This window comes from Chiroxiphia lanceolata, chromosome 12 (assembly GCF_009829145.1).
Source record: "Chiroxiphia lanceolata isolate bChiLan1 chromosome 12, bChiLan1.pri, whole genome shotgun sequence".
In the NCBI taxonomy this organism is placed as follows: Eukaryota; Metazoa; Chordata; class Aves; order Passeriformes; family Pipridae; genus Chiroxiphia; species Chiroxiphia lanceolata.
The window spans coordinates 16,227,611-16,244,926 of record NC_045648.1 but is presented as its reverse complement, the minus strand read 5'-3'; the positions used below and the strand labels follow the sequence as shown (position 1 = coordinate 16,244,926).

The 17,316-nt window shown below is 48.0% G+C and overlaps 1 protein-coding gene across 5 annotated transcripts in view; it reads left to right on the top strand.

Moving 5' to 3' along the window:
* The window catches only part of MYO9A (myosin IXA), a 169,100-nt gene that overhangs the window by 251 nt on the left and 151,533 nt on the right, over positions 1 to 17,316 (top strand). The window lies entirely within an intron of this gene.

The window sequence follows — 17,316 nt, the reverse complement described above, 5'->3', positions numbered from 1 at the left end:
GAGCGGCGGCGGCGGGGAGCGGAGCGGGGCGGGGGCCTCCGGTGAGTGCGGGCGGCGGGGGCGGCGGGGCGGGGGTCGTGAGGGGAACCCCGGCGGAACATCGCGGGGCCGGCGGGAGCCTTTGTTCTGCGCGGGGGGGCGACTGCTCCCGGTGTTCTGAGATCCCCCCGGTGTTGTGGGGTTCCCCCGGTGTTGTGTGGTACCCCCCCACCGCGAGTTCGCCCCCTACGCGTGACCCCCCCCGGTGGGTGCGCGGCGCGGTGCGGCCCCGCATCTCCCTCCACCCCCGGGCCGGGTTTCACCCCCCGGTGCCGCTCACCCCCGTCGCGGGTGGGTTGGACACGCAGGACGTGGAAAAACCAGCCTGGCGGGGGGGAGATTTATCTCCCTCTGCGGCTCCAGCGTCACCCCGGGCGGGGGCTCCCCCGCGCCCCCGGCCCTCGTGGGGCAGCGGCGCCGAGCCCACGGGTGTGGGCATCGCGGCGGGAGCGGATCGCGGTCCTCCGGGGCTCTGCCAGCCCGCTACGCCACACAGAGCCATTCCCCATTCCCCATCAGCGGTTCCCACCCCTCGGGATGAGGTATTCCTGCGTTTTAGCGCAGCGTTGGACTCTACGGCAGCTCCCGCCCCGGCACGCCGGACCTTTGCGGGAGCGCTGCTCCTCCGGAGGTTAAAACAGCCGGTATTTGTTTCTGGAATTTTCCGAAATGTAGCCAAAACGGCCTTTGCTTTATCCCCCCAAAAACAGAACCCCTCCGACGTGACCCGGGGTAGGACCTGCCGTGAGTTCGGGGCCGGGCGTTTTGCCGCCCTTCTGCTGCTGGATCGGCTCCCTCCTCCTCCTCCATCTGCCTTTTCCTATCCCGAAATCAAGCCGAGTTTAATAAAGTGGGGAGCGTGAGCTCAGCAGAAATCGTGGCTTTGCCATCCCTCGCTGCAGCGCGGTCCCTGCCCATCGGCAGATCAAAAAAATAATCACGTAGCGGCAGAGGAAGGAGGAGATTTGCTGCTACGGGGGGTGAACCGGCGCGGTGCCTCGCTCGGTCGATAACCAGGCGCTGTAATAAATCGCTCTGTAAACAGACTGTTAGTTGGAGAATTGGGTTTCTGGCCGCCTCGAGTGTTTTCCCGACTCTTTTCCCGACTGAGTGCTAGGACATGACAGGGGAGCGTTGTCTTCCCGCGGAGAGGTGCGTGGACGTGGCGGTGATGGGCTGTGAATGCTTAAGCGCGACCTTACAGAACTGAGCTTATCCCTGGGCACAGCAAACTCTGTCTGGTCTGAGAGGCTGCATTAGAGGATCTTCTGTTCAGCCCCTGGTCCTGCAGTCACGAGATAGCCACAGTTTCCCCCGTGTCCTTGAGTAAACTCGCCCGTATCGGTGACTTTTCTCATTTTAAAATTTTATTTCGTTAAAATAAGAGGCTTTTCTACGCGTTTTTCCCCTCATGAAGGCTCTCCCAAGCCTCGGCCCTCACTCCTGGCCATGATTTTTCATCCCCAAGAGGGTTTTGGAAGCTGTCGCTCCAGCTGCTGATGGCAGGGAAGGTAATTCAGCAGCCCTGGCACACGACTGATGAGCTTTTGTTTCCTGAGCTATCGGTGATGATGCTACTTTTTATTTATTTATTTATTTATTGCAATCGATGCATAAATCAGGGTGGCTTTAGAGATGTTTCCTCTGTATTGAAAGACCCGGGGTGCATCAGCAGCGTTTAGAAAGACGTGGAAAAAGCTTTATTTGAATTCATGTATTTAAAATGTAGCTCAGTTTTGCAGAGTTATTTCATCTGTGCATCCACTGCTCCTGTTAGGAGTTATAAGCTGCATGTTTTTACCTTTTGTTTCCTTTTTATTTTGGGTGGGGAAGCTGCAGTTAAGGTTTTAAGGTATCAAACATCTGATGTGACATCTGCTGTTGCAATATCTTCCCCAGACACTGGTACTAAAACACTCAGAGTATCAAACCTGTGGCATCCTTTGCTAGGAAAGTCTGAATGTTTTATGCCTATATTATTTTTATCTGGGATGTTTATGGTGATTTTTGGGAGCATTGATTGGCTTTGCAGGAAAACCTCTGAGAATGTGAAGCACACAAGGTCAGGTGCTTGGGAAATGTGAAACCCGAGCTACCTGTGCAACCTTCATTTAGCTCATGTCAAGGTAGGGCTGGACTTGAAATCCTCATCCCCTGCTTGATTTCTGGGAGGATGGAATCCAGGTCTGGATGGAAGAACCTCTGCATGCCTACAAGTCCACAGGGGAGAACTGGGAGCACAGGGATGGTGCTGGTCCCTCCACTGGTTTTGCAGCTTGGCACCACCGAGCTGACCAGGAGGGCCAGGGTTCACCATCACAGCCTTGGGACCTCATGTGACACGTGGTCCTGGAGCTTAAATACCTCCAGTCTGGGAAAACTAGGAGCAAACTTCCAGTGTCTGAGGTGGGCCTACAAGGGAGCCAGAGAGGGGCTCTTCATCAGGAACTGTAGTGACAGGACAAGGGGAATGGCTTCCCACTGCCAGAGGGCAGGGTTAGATGGGATATTGGGAAGAAATCCTTCCCTGTGAGGGTGGGGAGGCCCTGGCACAGGTTTCCCAGAGAAGCTGTGGCTGCCCCATCCCTGGAAGTGTCCAAGGCCGGGTTGGACGGGGCTTGGAGCAACCTGAGATAGTAGAAGGAGTCCCTGCCTGTGGCAGGGGGGTGGGATTAGATGATCTTTAATGATCTTCCAACCCAGTGCTGGGATTCTGTGATTCAAACATGACCTGAGGGTTTCTAAAGCCATTTGGGCTGGTTGGTTTTGGCGAGCGCAGCGTGTCCGTTTTTACCCAGTTCTAGTTCTCCCTCCAAACCGTGCAACTTTTGAACTCAATTCCTTTCAAAATGCATTTATTAGGGAGCAGCCAAGGTCGTTGAACTGCTTGAAGCATCTTAGCCGGTCAAACTCGATTTCAGAAATTCCTCCATCCCCTCAGTTTGTAAATAAAGTGGGGTTGTGTTCCCACTTGCACACGAAACACCGCTCTTGAAAGCACGTTCGCTGTGTTGTTAATGGATCTCCAACCTGGTCCTGGGGTCCTGCTCCCCCAGACAGGCTGGGTGCAGGTTTCAGTTTGGGGAGACAGTGATTTTTTTTTTTTTGTGTGTTGAAGTTAAAAGAAATGTCTGATTCTCTCAGGCTCGGGTCCTGCGTGCGACGTTTGCTTCACTTCCTCTCGAGTGAACGGGATTTCTCCCTTCTCGACAAAGTAAACATGAGCATAAATATTTAAAGGATCGCGGCTTAAGTTTGCAAATTTGAGACTTTCTCCAGCATTCCTTTGGACAAAAGCAGTAGGGCCGGAGATTTGGGAAGTGTCTGGGTACTTCCCTGCTCTGGGGAGAAGCTTATAATTCTTCAGGCTTCCTGCTGCAAAAACGTTCCGCCGTGTTTTCAGGTGAGATGGGCTGGGATTATCACAAAGCTTGGGTTTCCTATGGAATTGCAAGGGTGAAATGCTGCTGGTGGGATGGCTACAGATCATTGGAACTGAGATTGGTTTTTATGGAATTTTATTTTTCTTTTACACAGACCAAATTTTTCCATAGGTTTTGGGTAGACGTGTGAAGGCACAGGTGTTGAGGCTATAGAAAGCAAACGTGAAACTCTTGCCAGATAGTGGATAAAAGCAGGAAAAAAGGGAAATGGAATAGTCATTGTTTTCTCTGTGTGACTCTTTAATATTAAATCTCGCTGCCGTGTTTGGCAGGTTGAACACCATAGTGAGATATACGTCTCACTCCTGTGATTGCATCGATGTGTCTTGTAATTAAACCTTTAAAATCAGACTCACCAAACCACTTGACCTCAGAAAATACTAAACCTCAGAAGGGAAGGCTGTGGAACAGGGATTTTTGGAGTTTAACTCAGTTTTGGGTCTGTTTTTGAGGTGTTATCTGGAGTTACAGCTCTGCTAGACCTCCTGGTGGCATTGTTCTGTCTGGGGGGAGGATCCACAGCAGGTGGATTTCCACAAGACTGTGGAAAAATCTTACAGGTGAAGTGAGAGCTCCATGTCTTTGCCACAAATGCTTTTTATTTCTAACAACCCCCCCATGATTTTAGTGCTCCATCCTCTGGAGGAATGTAGGATCACTCGGGTCAGAAGGCACTTCAGGGGGTCACTTGGTCCAAGTCCTGCCTCCAGCAGGGTTGTCTGCAAGGTCAGATTGGGTTCCTCGTGGCTTTAGGTGTCTTGTGCTGGTTGTCTTCCACCTGTGGTTTGAGGGTTGCAGGAAGAGAAGGGAAGGGAACTGGTTTGAGCTGCGTTGGGTCCAAGGGGAACGGGATTCTACGTGATCCACAGCAGCCCTTGCTCACGGAGCGCAGCCTCCCACTTGCAAGGCTGTTAAACTGCCGCCTCCTGCTGCCTTTCCATGGGTTCCTTAAGCTGATCTAGTCACAGGCTCCAGTTGAAAGAGGATCTGGCGTGGCTGAAGTTAATCTTGGGAGGGGAACAGGGGCAGTCCGGGTCCGTTTGCTGATAATCAGCACGGAGCTGGCAAGCGGCCGGCTCCGCTGTGGTTTGGTGGAAACTCTCTGGAGTTTTTCCAGGCAAAATGAAATAAATAAATACCTGTTGGTTTAAGGATTAGAGTTACTCCCCTAATTCCTTTCTTGCATTGCAGTTTCTCATAAGGCACGGATGAGCATCCCTTTGGAGGGGGTGAGGCATCTCTTCCTTGTGTTCACACTGTGCCAAACCATGGTGAGACAAAGCTGTGGGTCATAGTTTTGGGCTCTGTTGGTGTTTTTTTGTCAGCTCTCCTTTGTTTTCTGAAGTGCTTTTAAAGGTCTCTTCCAGGTCCTGGAGAAGGTTTATGAAATCCCTGTTGGTGTTGAGGCCCCTGGGAATACGCTGGCCCTGTGTGTAGGTCAATCCCCTTGATGGGAGGGCTGGATCACACCCTTTCAACCCTGCTGTTTTCAGTGGTTCCCACTGGCTGCTCGGTTTCTCATGGAGAAATCCTGGTTTCCATCCCTGTGACTCGTAGGAGTTCCTGCAAATCCCTGTGAGAAGCCGTGGGGAGCAGAGCAGGGGCTGTCCTACTGGGATCCTGGATGCAATAGCGAAGGAAAAATATGTTTTAAAATACACAAATGCTTTGGTTACCACTTTCATGCAAAACCAGCAAAAATATGTGGGTTTCAATATGATTTTTGGGTCTTATTTGCTGGTCTCTTCGCCTTGAGTCACTTCTGGTACACTCCAAAATGACCTTGAATCCTGGAGTTACTCTTCCTTCAGATGCCTATTCCAGGTCTCCACTTTTATCCGTCTCACAGGGAGAATCTGACAGCCTCCCTGCTGTTCTGTAATCAAAATTCTTACCACTATCTTCTATTTCTTGTAAAGCATGACCTTTAAAAATGTATCCTGGACACGGTGTATCATATCATGGTTGGGCAGTAATGGAAGAGGAGTGTTTTATCCACATAGATCCATCTTTGGAAAACCTGAGCTTTAAAACCAACCCAGATTACAAATGTTTTTGATAGACCGCCAAGAATTCTTTTATTGTGTTCAGCATCTACATGGTTGCTTTTGAGGGATGAACTTAAAACAAGTTAACTGAAAATATTTACTTCAGAAGACTTCCGTACCTCTACTGTCTTTTCATACTTCACATAAATACATAGACTGAAATTAAACTTCTCCCCCAAATGTTGCCGTTTTAACTTTTAGAGGACTTGTCTCTGAACTTTTACGTTGGTTTGTGCTTGTTGGGTGCACAGGACAGCTTCCCTAGGGAGGAATTAGTAAATGATTTAATTGTTAAGGAATGTGATCCCATTAGGCAAAAAATAAATAAATAATGGGCCGCAGTGGATCGTTAGAAACGTTGCACTTGATTAAAACAATGCCGAGCAAATTGTAAAGATTTTTTGGAATAAGTGGGTTTTTTTGGAAGAGAGAGACTGTGTGAGTAAATAACTCTTCTGGTGGTTTCTTGGAGAAATGTAAGTGCAGGAGGGCCAGTCCCTGCTCCTTAATTCTCCAACTGCTCTGAAAAACGAGGCATCACCGTGTGGGATTTGTTGCTGCTGGCAGCGACAGGGCTGGCTGAGCCGCTCCAGCTCCACAGAGGGACTTGGCCAGGCGTTGTTTAAAGGCAGAGCCTCTGTTCCTTCTGCTTCTTTTCATCCCAAAGCGAAGCTCCAGCTGTGCTGCTGGGGGACACACGGTTTGGGCCACGTCTGACTGAGCAAGGAGGGCACAGCTCCGTGTTCATCCTCCGGGCAGGAGCACGGCGGCACCGACCTGCACGGGCAGGCTGGTGTTCCCCGTTGGAGCAGGGCTCAGCCAGTGGATAATCTTATCCGCAGGCGCTTCTCCGTGCCCGGCAGGTAGGCGAGGAGATAGCAGGACAATGCAGAGCAGAGGTCAGGTTTGAGGAGCCTGCAGCAGATAACGAGGAATCTCAAGAGTTTTCCTCAGCTATGAACAGAATGAACTTACCGAAGGCGGCCGAGGCTTTTGTGGGAGGATCGGATACACCAGAAATCCTTCGGCTGCTCCCTGCGGAACCTCGCCCGGCTCCGAGGAGTGCGAGCGCATCTCGACTCGCCAGAGCACTTATTTCATAGTTCCCTGCTCCAAACACATCTCTGGTTTCACTGCAATCCGCAGGGATTGGATTAAGGAGTTTATTAGCACTGATAAGCATTAGCAGCAATATTTCTTCTTCGAAGGCTGAAATGGTACCTCTCAGAAATGAATTGCCAAGAAAGATGACTTGGCAGCCATTGTCCATTCCTTGCCCCACCACAGCTGTGGAAAAGACAGGGACTCCTGTGTTGTTCCAGGCTCAGATCCCTTTGTAATTCCAGGTGGGAGCTGCTGCCTTCCAATGCATTGTTTCTGAGTTCACCTGTGCTGTATGCTGTGTGTCTTTTCCTCTCCCTCCATTTGTGTGATTTAAATCCCTCTCTAGACCTGTTGGGTTTGTCTGTGGTGAACAATACAATAAATATGAGGAGAAAAAAAAATTAAAAAAATAGATAAATAATAATAAATAATAACCTTCAGCAAATGGTGTAAGAATAATGGAATAGCGAAAAAAGTGAGCACCAAAGTCCATGTCTGAGTTGCTGAGAATTCATCCTCCCACCTAAAAGTTTTTGCTGGAAAGAAATAAGATCTGAACGCTGAAACAAGGGGGGGGGGGGGAATCCCTGCCTGAACGTTTTCCTGTATTTTGTTCCCGTTGAGGGAAGGTGTGAATCTCACCCGCAACGTTCACTGGCTGGTTTGTAGCAGCATTAGGGGTTTCCTCCCCTTGGTTACTTTTCTGTGGTGCAGCTGCTCCGAGGCTGCTTTCGTTTTTGTTTGGTCGGGGAAGATGTGAAACCTGAGGAGCAAAAGCTGAATGAGCTGTTTCATGCAGTTGTTGCAGTCTGGTGAGTTGGCCCCGTGTGAGAGTTTTTCAGTCGCACGCAAAACTCGCTTCAAAGCTCAGTCTAAAAGTAGCTCAGGGCCTGATATTCGTGGTTCGGGCTGTGTGTGGTGGGGAGATTGTGATCTTCTGTCTCGTGTTGGGTTTATTTTTAGTAAAAATTAAATCCTTGAGAGAACAGCTCAAAAAATAATTGGAAATTAAAGCCTGCAGACCTGAATTTACAGTGGCTTAGATGGAGTTTTTCTGTGTTACTTATCAGTTATTTTTCCCTGAGTGTGGACTATTCTCTGTACCGAGAAAAGGGTTGGGGTTTTTTTTTCCTCTTCTTGTAGGACTGGATCACCTTTCTTTTCTGTTTTGCTTTTCTGGGAGCATTAATCTACATACTTTCCTTTCAGGTATGTTCTTCAGGGGCTTGGAGGGGACAGGTATTCCAAAAACTTGAACAATTTTCCTTAGGTGAAGGATCAGTACGGGTTCAGGTGCTGCCGTTATTAGCGAGACTCCAGCCAGCTGCAGGTTAATTTTCTAAATGTCTGCACGTTGAAATTCCTGATAGTTATAGAAATATGTGTGTCTGTGTGCTTTGGGAGCTGGAGCTTTGGAACGCCGGGATAATATTTAGCGAGCGGTACTGATGGATTTGAGAAGAACTTCAGTCTAAGCTGGGAAATTAATCAAAAAAAACCCCCCAACCTCTTTGGTTTCTAAACTCCGTGTGGGCTGTTAAAATGATTGTAAAGCTGCAAAGTCAAGTGAGAAAACTGAGTGGGAAGTAGTGAGTTACGGGTGTGGTGCACACCAGGAGACCTTGGGATGCTTCTCCTGGTGGGCATCTTCTTCAGCAGCAGCCCGCTGAGGTGGGCGTCCTTGGAACCTTGGGGATGGGAGAAGAGACATGGAGGGAAACAGAGCTCAAAACCAACCAGACAAATTCTTCTGGTTTGGTTCTGGATCGTGATAGCTGGAGTCTCATCCTTTTGGGAAGAGCGAGGCGGAAGATGCTGTGGTGGGATGGAGGACCTGGGTCAGGCCAGGTTAGACCTGAGGTGATTTTGCCACGTTGCTGGGGACTGTGGCTTCATCCTGCACCTCCCAGTGCTCAGCAGCCCTGAAATCTGGACTTAAATTTGATTTTGGGGGTTGTTTTGGGTTTAGGGTTTTTTTTCCTGGTGTTTTGGGGTTTTTTTGTGTTTGTTTTCTTTTTTCCCCCCCCAAGTACCTAAAAATACCCCCAGCTCAGGTCACCTCGTAGGAATCACTGCTTATTGTAGAGGCAAGTAGGGAAGTAGATTCTCTTTGGTGGCATTTGCTTGCTGATAAGACTATTTTTTTAATGCATTTCCTTTCCTCATTCTCTACGTGCCTTTTAGTTCCTCAAGAAACAAGGTGTGGGGCCTGCTGGTGCCTTAGTGGAAGTTGGAATCTTCTGGGTTTGCTACATGTGCTGAAGTCCACAGGGCAAGGCTGGGGTGGGTGAATTTGGGGGGTGTGAATTTGGGGGGTGTGAATTTGGGGGGGGTGAATTTGGGGGGGGTGAATTTGGGGGGGGTGAATTTGGGGGGGTGAATTTGAGGGGGGTGAATTTGAGGTGAGCAGCCCTGCAACTGTGTATTGTTTTGAGGAAAACAGGTATTTTGCTCACATTACAAAGTATTTCTGAGGGATTTGTGTGAAATGTTACCGGTGAAATTTTGGGTGAGCGTCGCTCGCCACAAAGTGCCGAAAAATCATCACCACACATTTGAGCTCGCCTTCTTTTTTTTTTTTTTTTATTTTCTCATTTTTTTAAAACTTTTTGTTGTCCTGAAGCTGTTGATTTTTGGGCAAAAACAATGCGAGGCAGTGGCTGTGGTCTGCAGGGTGGGGCTCGGAAAGGTCTTGTTGCTGATTCCCTTGGCTGGGAAGGGCTAATTATAGAGACAAACTGGGGAAGGAAGAGAACGGGGTCAATTAGAGCATCCAGCACAGTTTCCTTTAAATTAGAGGTTGGGCTGGAGAGATAAAAAAAAAAACAAAACCCAACCCCAACATTAAAGAGGCACAGAGTGAGATTTGAAAGGCTCTGGTGCACAGTGAGCTGGGCAGCTGCAGCAGATTCCTGCAGTTTCAATTTGAAGTAAAGAACATGTTGAATTAGGAGTTTGATCGTCAAAATTGCCAAATTGAACTGAAAAGACAGTGGTGTTCCTGCTGGGTTTATTCTTTAATATGTTTTTGGGTAGCCACAGGTTGGGATAGTGAATGAAGCAAAGAAATGCTTTGTTTCCACCCTTGAGCAAAATGGATTTTCTGGGAAAGAGGAATTAATTTTAAGTCTTTAACACTCAGAATGTTTTATTTTCATAACAAGGCTACTTTCCTCTTTCTAAATGTAGAATGAATCAGTTTTGCACATATTTTATCCTTTGTTTGAGAGGCCACTGGGGCTAAACTTCTTTTTCTTGGAGCTGTCTCATGGGTTTAAAAGGTTTTTTCCCTGGATTTGTGTATGAGCTGACTGGGATTAGAGGACACAGTATTTGAAGAGGTGCTGCAGCCGCGGTACGAGCTCTTGGCTCGGAGCTCTGCAGGTGTGGAAAGCCATAAACCCCAATGCCAACTGGAATTCTTCCTGCAAGTCAGGGGAAAACCAAGAAAGCTTTACAGTGCTCTTCCCAGATGATCCTCTCAGTGCCTTAACATCCTCTTGCCTCAGGTTCTCACCTTTTAGGACAAAGCTGTGGTTTGCAGCCCCTCTTCATGTCTGCCGGGTACTTTTGCTTCCCCTTTTCCTGGCACCGTGCAATCCCTGGGAATTGCAGTACAGAAAGGGAGATGGCAGAGCAGGGGCAAAAATCCCAAGATTCGTGGGTGCTTTTCAATCCAGATTGGCCAGTTCCGTGTGCCGGTGGCGTGACTCATCCCGGGCTTCCTCACTGGAGGCCACTCCTGGCAGGGCATCAAAGGAGCAGCCCGTGCTTTCAAACCAGAGCCGGGCCGGGATCTTCCTGGAGCAGGGGCTGTTTTTCAGGTCCTGGGATCTCTTGTTGTAGGGAAGGTGGTGAGATGCTCCCAGATCTCAAGGGAATTTGTGATCAGCTCGATGAATTCATCCTGAGGGTGAGAAAGGTTTCTCCTTGCCACTTGGAGCAAGGCACATGCCCGTCCGTAGGGTCCTGCCCGGCTGGAACCAGGTTGGAAAAGGCCCCTTGGGATCAACAACACAATCAGCAGAACAGTTTGTTCACTTTTAGTCTCTCCTGCAGGGCTGATATGCAGGGGTTTAGTGTGTCACTTAGGGAATTCCTTGGCCAGGAAGGGAATTTTTAGTTTTATTTTTCCTGAGGGCGCAGGTAGAGATGTGCTTTGCTCAGGCTGTGGTGCCAGCAGAGACTCCTGCCCTCCTCTCCTTCGTTCTCCCGGTAAAACTGAGGATAGAAGTGCTTCTCCCTCATTTTTGGTTAAACCAAGTTGGCTCTAAACCTTTGAAAGAGTAATTTTTGTCATAAGTTTTATTTATTTGGAGTCAGGAGTGTGAGCAGTTCTGCCAGGAGGGGTTTGGGATTGTACTGCCAGGAAAAGCAGGAAAAGCCACTGTTGGACCTAGGACAGGAATTGATCTCAAGGATCACCAGTGACTTGATGCAAGTGAGCTGTACTCTTCTTCTTAGGAATTTTTCTCAACTGAATCACATTGTCAACATTTTGTAGGTTTCTAATATTACTTTATAAATGATTTACAGTCTTATATAGTATTTTTAGGCTCTTTCTACTTGTTTATTGTATCTCCTGTGTGCCTGAGTTACGGCAGAAGTTGCAAACACCTTCATCCTTTGAGACGGATCCGTAGGGTCCACCGAGGAGATGTGTTGGCACACCTACAGCCTTGGGGATATTTCTGCTTTGGAGGTGTCATGAAGGGGACAGAAAAACTGGAGAGAAAGAGATGTATAAATGTTTAGAGGCTTCTTCTTTCAAATACGTGACAGGAGGGTCTTGGAATATCATGAAAGTGGTGGTTTCCCTTTTTATTTATTTTCATTAGTGGGTTGGAGCTGGAGATGGGCATCCTGAGCTGGCAGGGGAGTCAATCTGCTGACAGTGATGTGGAGGAAGAGCCTCGGAGGTACAGATAAAAAATGCCAGGTTACTTCAGTGAGAGTCTGTTGGGGGGGCAAGAGAAGAGCAACACAGTCTGCTAAAACCAGTGATTTTTGCTGCAATGTCCTGGCAGGGCAGGATGGCCTTTCCCTGATCCCAGGGAAGCTGCTCCACTGGCTGGATTAAGTGCCTGGAAAGGGAGCTTTCCTTTCTTCTTCATTTTTTTTTTTTAGGAGGGATTTAACCCCATCAATTTTTAATTTAGGCAGTGACATTTTAAATACCAGATCGCTCTGGTTCCTCTTCTGCTTCCATTTCACACACGTTTCTGTCCTTGTGTGTGGCAGCACATGGATGGTGTCGTGGTTTTCATATCACCTCCTTGTTCTGCACCTATCTCCTGCAATCCCTGGAGTTTTGGAGTATTTCTATATTACTTTTTTCTTATTTAATAATAATTTTCCTTATTTTTGTTCAGCTGGTGTCGATGAACCCGTCTGTGCTTTCCCTCCTCCCCGTTGCGCAACATTTTGTCGCAATTTGGGACATTGTAAAACCAAGCTTCCTACCTTTTTTTTTTTTTTTTTTTTGGTGAAGTCATCAAATTAACTTTTTTATTCCGGGTTGTTTCCCACAGAGCCCTGAGTTGATTTTTCTTGTTGATTTTGGTCAGTCAGCACAACTGTTGAGCGCGTGAAGCTTCCCTGCGTTGCCTTGTTCTGTTCTGCTGTTCGGTTTTTGAATCAGTCCTTCAGCTGAGAGCCCTTCAATGCAAAGTATTGCAATTTGGGATGCCCTGGGTTTATTTCTAATTAAAATTTTAGTTGGTCACCTGGAGGTGGTTGTGTGTGAAAACTGCCCACAGGAAGCCACCGCCTGGTATGATGTGCTGAAGGAGGGAACTCTCTGTTAGGTGCTGGGATTTTTAATAGTCTCATTTAATTTTGCATGGATTCGGATGTCTGAGCATCAGCACTCAGTGATGTTGCTGCTGTGTTTTTTCCCTCCTCAGCCTAGTCAGGATTTTAGACCTGGCTTTAATTCTCTCCGTTTCCTATGATTCTCAGTTAACCCTCTTTTCAGGAAGTCAGTGCTTCCTGCAGCTATTTGTAGTTCTGTGTCCAAGAGAAACGAGGTGGTGTCCGTGCACTGAAATATGAGGAAGCCTTTGGGAAGATTCGTTTGGAGGTACCAGGGTGGGGGTTTTTTGTGTGCTTAAGGCATTGTCGAGGTGAAAGCCCACGGCAGCAGCACCTCATTAATCTTATTTACGGTGTTTGAAGAGTATCTGATGCAATTGTCCCTTGCTCCATAAGGGAAATATAATCTCCACTTGAATTAGCCCTTGAAATAAGGCTCCTGGTTTATAGATGAGTAGACAAATATTAGGGCCTTGTCACCGAGGGCTTTATCCCTCCCTCAAACAAAGCGGTTGGGCTCCAACGCAGGTTATTTATGCACAGAAAACAGACTTATCAGCATTCCTGCATTGCCCCTGTTGCCGAGAGCGGGCCCTCCTGCCCCCGAACAAAGCCTCATTTAGCTCCACGGCTTCTTCCCCATCCCAGAAATCAAATATTTCCCCGTTTTCCCACGTGGCCGGTATTCCTGGCGCTGCCCACGGCGTGCATGCAGAAAATGCATAAAGAATCCGGTGTCCGTGGGCAGATCCCGCGGCAGCCCAGGGCTCCCGGCCCCGGGGCTGGAATAAGTGCAGCCTGTTCCCTTGGCGCCTACACGGTCTGACGACCTGGCAGGGAGCAGGAGGAGGAGGAGGATGACGAGGGTCAGAAGCAGATTGTTGCCATTGCAAATGCAACCTCTCATCCGTCCTGCTCTGGAGCAGAGGGATCCCGGAGGTCCATCTTTTGCTGTGGGATGGAACGAGTGAGTCGAGCTGCCCCGAGCCCTGGAGCTTGAGCAAGGCACGGTGTTGGAAGGTGGTTGGTGTTGAAAAGAGTAAGCAAAAGGAGAGATAAAAATCATGTTAAATTGGGTACTTCTGAAGTGTCTTTGTGACTTCCCAGAGTGTTGGTCGTTGTGATGTGACTTTTTTGGGGTGAAAAAAGTGGAGAGAAAATTGCTTCCAGAGGTGATCCTGATGGGAGGTAACACTAGGGTAGAGATGGCAGCAGAGTTAACAGATAGAGGAGGTTTCTTCCTTTCCTTGTGCAAAATTCCTGGCGAAGATTTATATTGTGGGGGAATTCTTTGCAAAATAACACCAGGACACCCCTTGGAGAGCACCCCTTTGTTCAACTCTTGCAAAGCCAACTCATGCCATGGCTGTGCTCCAGATGAATCTGAGAAAACTCCACTGAAGTTCTTCATCACGTTATGGGAGATCAAGCATCTCTTCTCACTTCATCATATTGCTAGATAAACTCTTTAACTAACCCTCTCCACTTTATGTTTCTCCTCATTCCGATTTTAAATGCCCTAATGGCCTTTTGGTGGCTTCGATACTCATCTGAATGAATCCTTCTATGTGTCCAGGTCTGGCTTGGTTTTCCTCTCGTTTGTGCTCCTGCAAATGTTTGCCAGCAGAACTCGTGCCATTAAAACTTCCTAACACCTGATTGGTCTTGGTCTAGTAATCTTCTGCCTGTGTCCTTCACCTTAAGCCTGAGCTGGTGTCCAGAGTCCTTGGGCATGGAGAATAAGGACACTCTCCTATGGAAATGTGCCCAAATCTTGGTGTCAGATGCTTTGTAGGCCTCTCAGCCTAATGGGATTTCTGGTGGTTGGTGTGATGGGCCTCCACTTGGCTCATTTGGATGAGTCAACCCCTTTTCTACCACCCTGATCCAAAGTCAGTCCCACTGTGGATGTGTTCAGCCACAGTTTTGGCCTGTTGCTGATGCTGTTGGCACATGAAGTGTGAGAAATACTTGCCATCCCTAGAAATGTTTTGAGTTGGCTGGTTGTCTGTCTCCATGGTAAGCCCACCTCAGTTTTGCCTTTCCTTGTTTCCAACCACAGAACGGATTGGGAACTCCAGGGAAGGAGCGTTGGAGAATGTCACCTCCTCTGCAGGAACATGCTGTCCCCCTTAGTTTCATTGGCTTGATCCAGTGCTTCCCATCTGCTGCAGTGAGTGAAAAACCAACTGGTTTAACTTCCCTTAGGGAAGGTGGACACTCTCACCCAAAAAAGCCCCAAACCTGGCAAACTGGTAAAGGACAGCCTGGCACAGGATGCCATCCCTGGTGTCCTGCACGAAGGGCTGTGACAAGGGCCTGCTGGGATGCAGTTAATTTCTTCATAAAACCAAATTAAAAACACGTTTGCCACGGCTGCTCGTTGAGGAACTGTTTTGATTTATGTGCTTGCATCTTCTGCTTCCGAGATGAAACGCAGCGTGGCTGAACGATGAGGTTCAGGGGGATACGAGCCAAACAGATGCACTTCAGAAAATGAAACTTCAATCTTGGATTGACTTAGCTCATTTCCTGGTGTCATTACCTTATCCTGATGATGGATGTGCCGTAGTTGCGGGATCCTGCGCCGAACGCGCTTTTTTCACCTCCCTTCTGTGGATCTCATCACGCAGCCGAGCCCATCCGTTTCAGGCAGCTTCATTTCCAGACCATATGTTCTCCGAGGGGTTCTGGAGGGATAATTATGCAGATCTGTTTGACTTTCCCGTGTGATGCCAAGATGTGCTGTGCTTTTCAGGGAACGGGGGAAGGCACGCGTGCTCTCAGAGGTGACTTCTGAAGTCATCGATGTCTTGATGACTTCCTGAAGATGCCGTCTCCTGGCGTCTTATGGAGGAGCCAGGGAGGATGGACGTGAGGACAAGGAGATCCTGCAGTGCCTCTGGAATGTTTATTAGACTTATTTAACTCCCCCCCCCATCCCGCTAGTGGGATGTTTTCCTTGAAGAGCAACTTCTAAACCATGATTTCCATAACATTAATTATCAGGAAGGTGGGAGTTCATGTGGTCACTGTAAATATGAATTTAAAGGATTGAGGATCTTTCCTGCTCAAATCCCTGCAGTGAATGGTAAATGTAAATTATAAAACTGACTTATGGACTCAGAGAAAACCCAATCCCTTTTGGGATTTTTCCTATCTAACAAATCATGGAGAATAAACTCAGCTGCAATTACGAACGGCTGCCAAGGCTCCACTAATTTACCAAATCCCCGGAGCCACGAACTGAAGTTGACAAATTTAACAGCATCTGGATGGTACTAAAAAATGTTGAAACTTTCTTTCTTTAGGTAAATATATGAGTTTGTTTTGAAGGGTTCTTGTTAGAGGTGAACAGGTTGTCCTTGGACCAAAGACGTGACTGAGGTTCGGAGTCTTGTCTTTTACTCTTCATTAAAAAAAAAAATCCCCAAACCTCTCTCTCAGAGAAACACAACAAAACACAACCGAAAACCCTGATTCTTTAAAAAATTACCTTTCAACCTTGATCATTCTTTAAAGGTCAGGGTTAAGGATGTTTGTTTGTGTCAAATTGCTGATGAGTTTCACCATAGACTTAATTGGAAAGGCTCAAGGAGAGTGGAAAATCCGTGAGGCTCAAGTGTCAAGTCAATCAGGACAACCAGGAATACAAGTGGGCTCCTGTGTGTCTGTCAGACCCCAAATTCTAACAGCTTTAACTTCTTTTTGCCCAGGAATGTCCAGGAAACTTCAGATTACTGAATGTCCAGGAAACTTCAGATTACTGAATGTCCAGGAAACTTCAGATTACTAAATGTCCAGGAAACTTCAGATTACTTTCTACCTGCAGCCAAAGGATAGGCGAGGAGAACAATCCAGAGCTAGTTAAAATGTGTTTTTCTGTGGAAAGTGACTTTTAGCTGAGGGTGGAAAGATGGGATGATGTAGGAAACAAGTCTTCTGTCCTGAAAAGTCAGTTAAATCTCAGGGTTCTGGTCCAAATCCTGGTCTGGAATTCCTATGCATGCAGGGTAGTTGGAGTAAATCAGGGACAGTCTCATGGTGGGGGACATGGAGATGGGCTTGTTATGAACAGGAAGAACTTTTCTCATCATCTTATCTCTGAAAAACCCCTGACTAATCCAGACAGTGTGTAAATATCAGGGATGGTAAAGAAATAAGGTCTGTTTTGGTCCTCTCTGGACAGTGCACGTTGCTGAGCAATAACCTGGCGTTCGTGCCAGCACCAAGACGAGTCCTACGAACCTTCTGCTGAGACCCACACGCCTCCTAATTCCCTTCTTAGGGCACTTCTGATTTTTCCTTGGCATATTTGGAAATCTGCGGGAATAAGATACCTGCACATTCTTCCCGCCGCGTCCGTGCCGCCAGCTAATCCCGGGAGCTCCGTGTCTCCGGGTGCCTGATGAGAGCTGAGAGGTGGCATCTGCTCCGGGATGATGGGAGAGGGGCTGGCTTGGTGTATGTCATGGCCCCCGGGCAGCTCCTGTCCTAATGTTTCTCATTCTGCCGGTGAAATGGAGTGGAAGCAATTCCAAAACCCGATAGGTTAAATATTCCGGGTTACTTTTTTTTTTTTTTTTTTTATCATTTTATAGCCGCGTCTCCTCTTCGCCCCCCGCCCCTCCCTGCTCCGTAATGACCTTACTTTGCCTCCGGCCAGAAAATGGAACTAATTTTGTTGACTTGTCTTTTTAAATACTCGTTATTGGATTTGCCCGACCTCCTTTTCTGACGGGGAGAGTTGTGCTGGCCCCGGGCCAGCGAATAATTCGTCGTAATCTGAAAGCGTTCGGTTAAAAGGATTTACAGCCCCTCGCTGAAGTGACTCTCGGGGAACTCTGAGGTGTGCTGCTGCGGTGGGG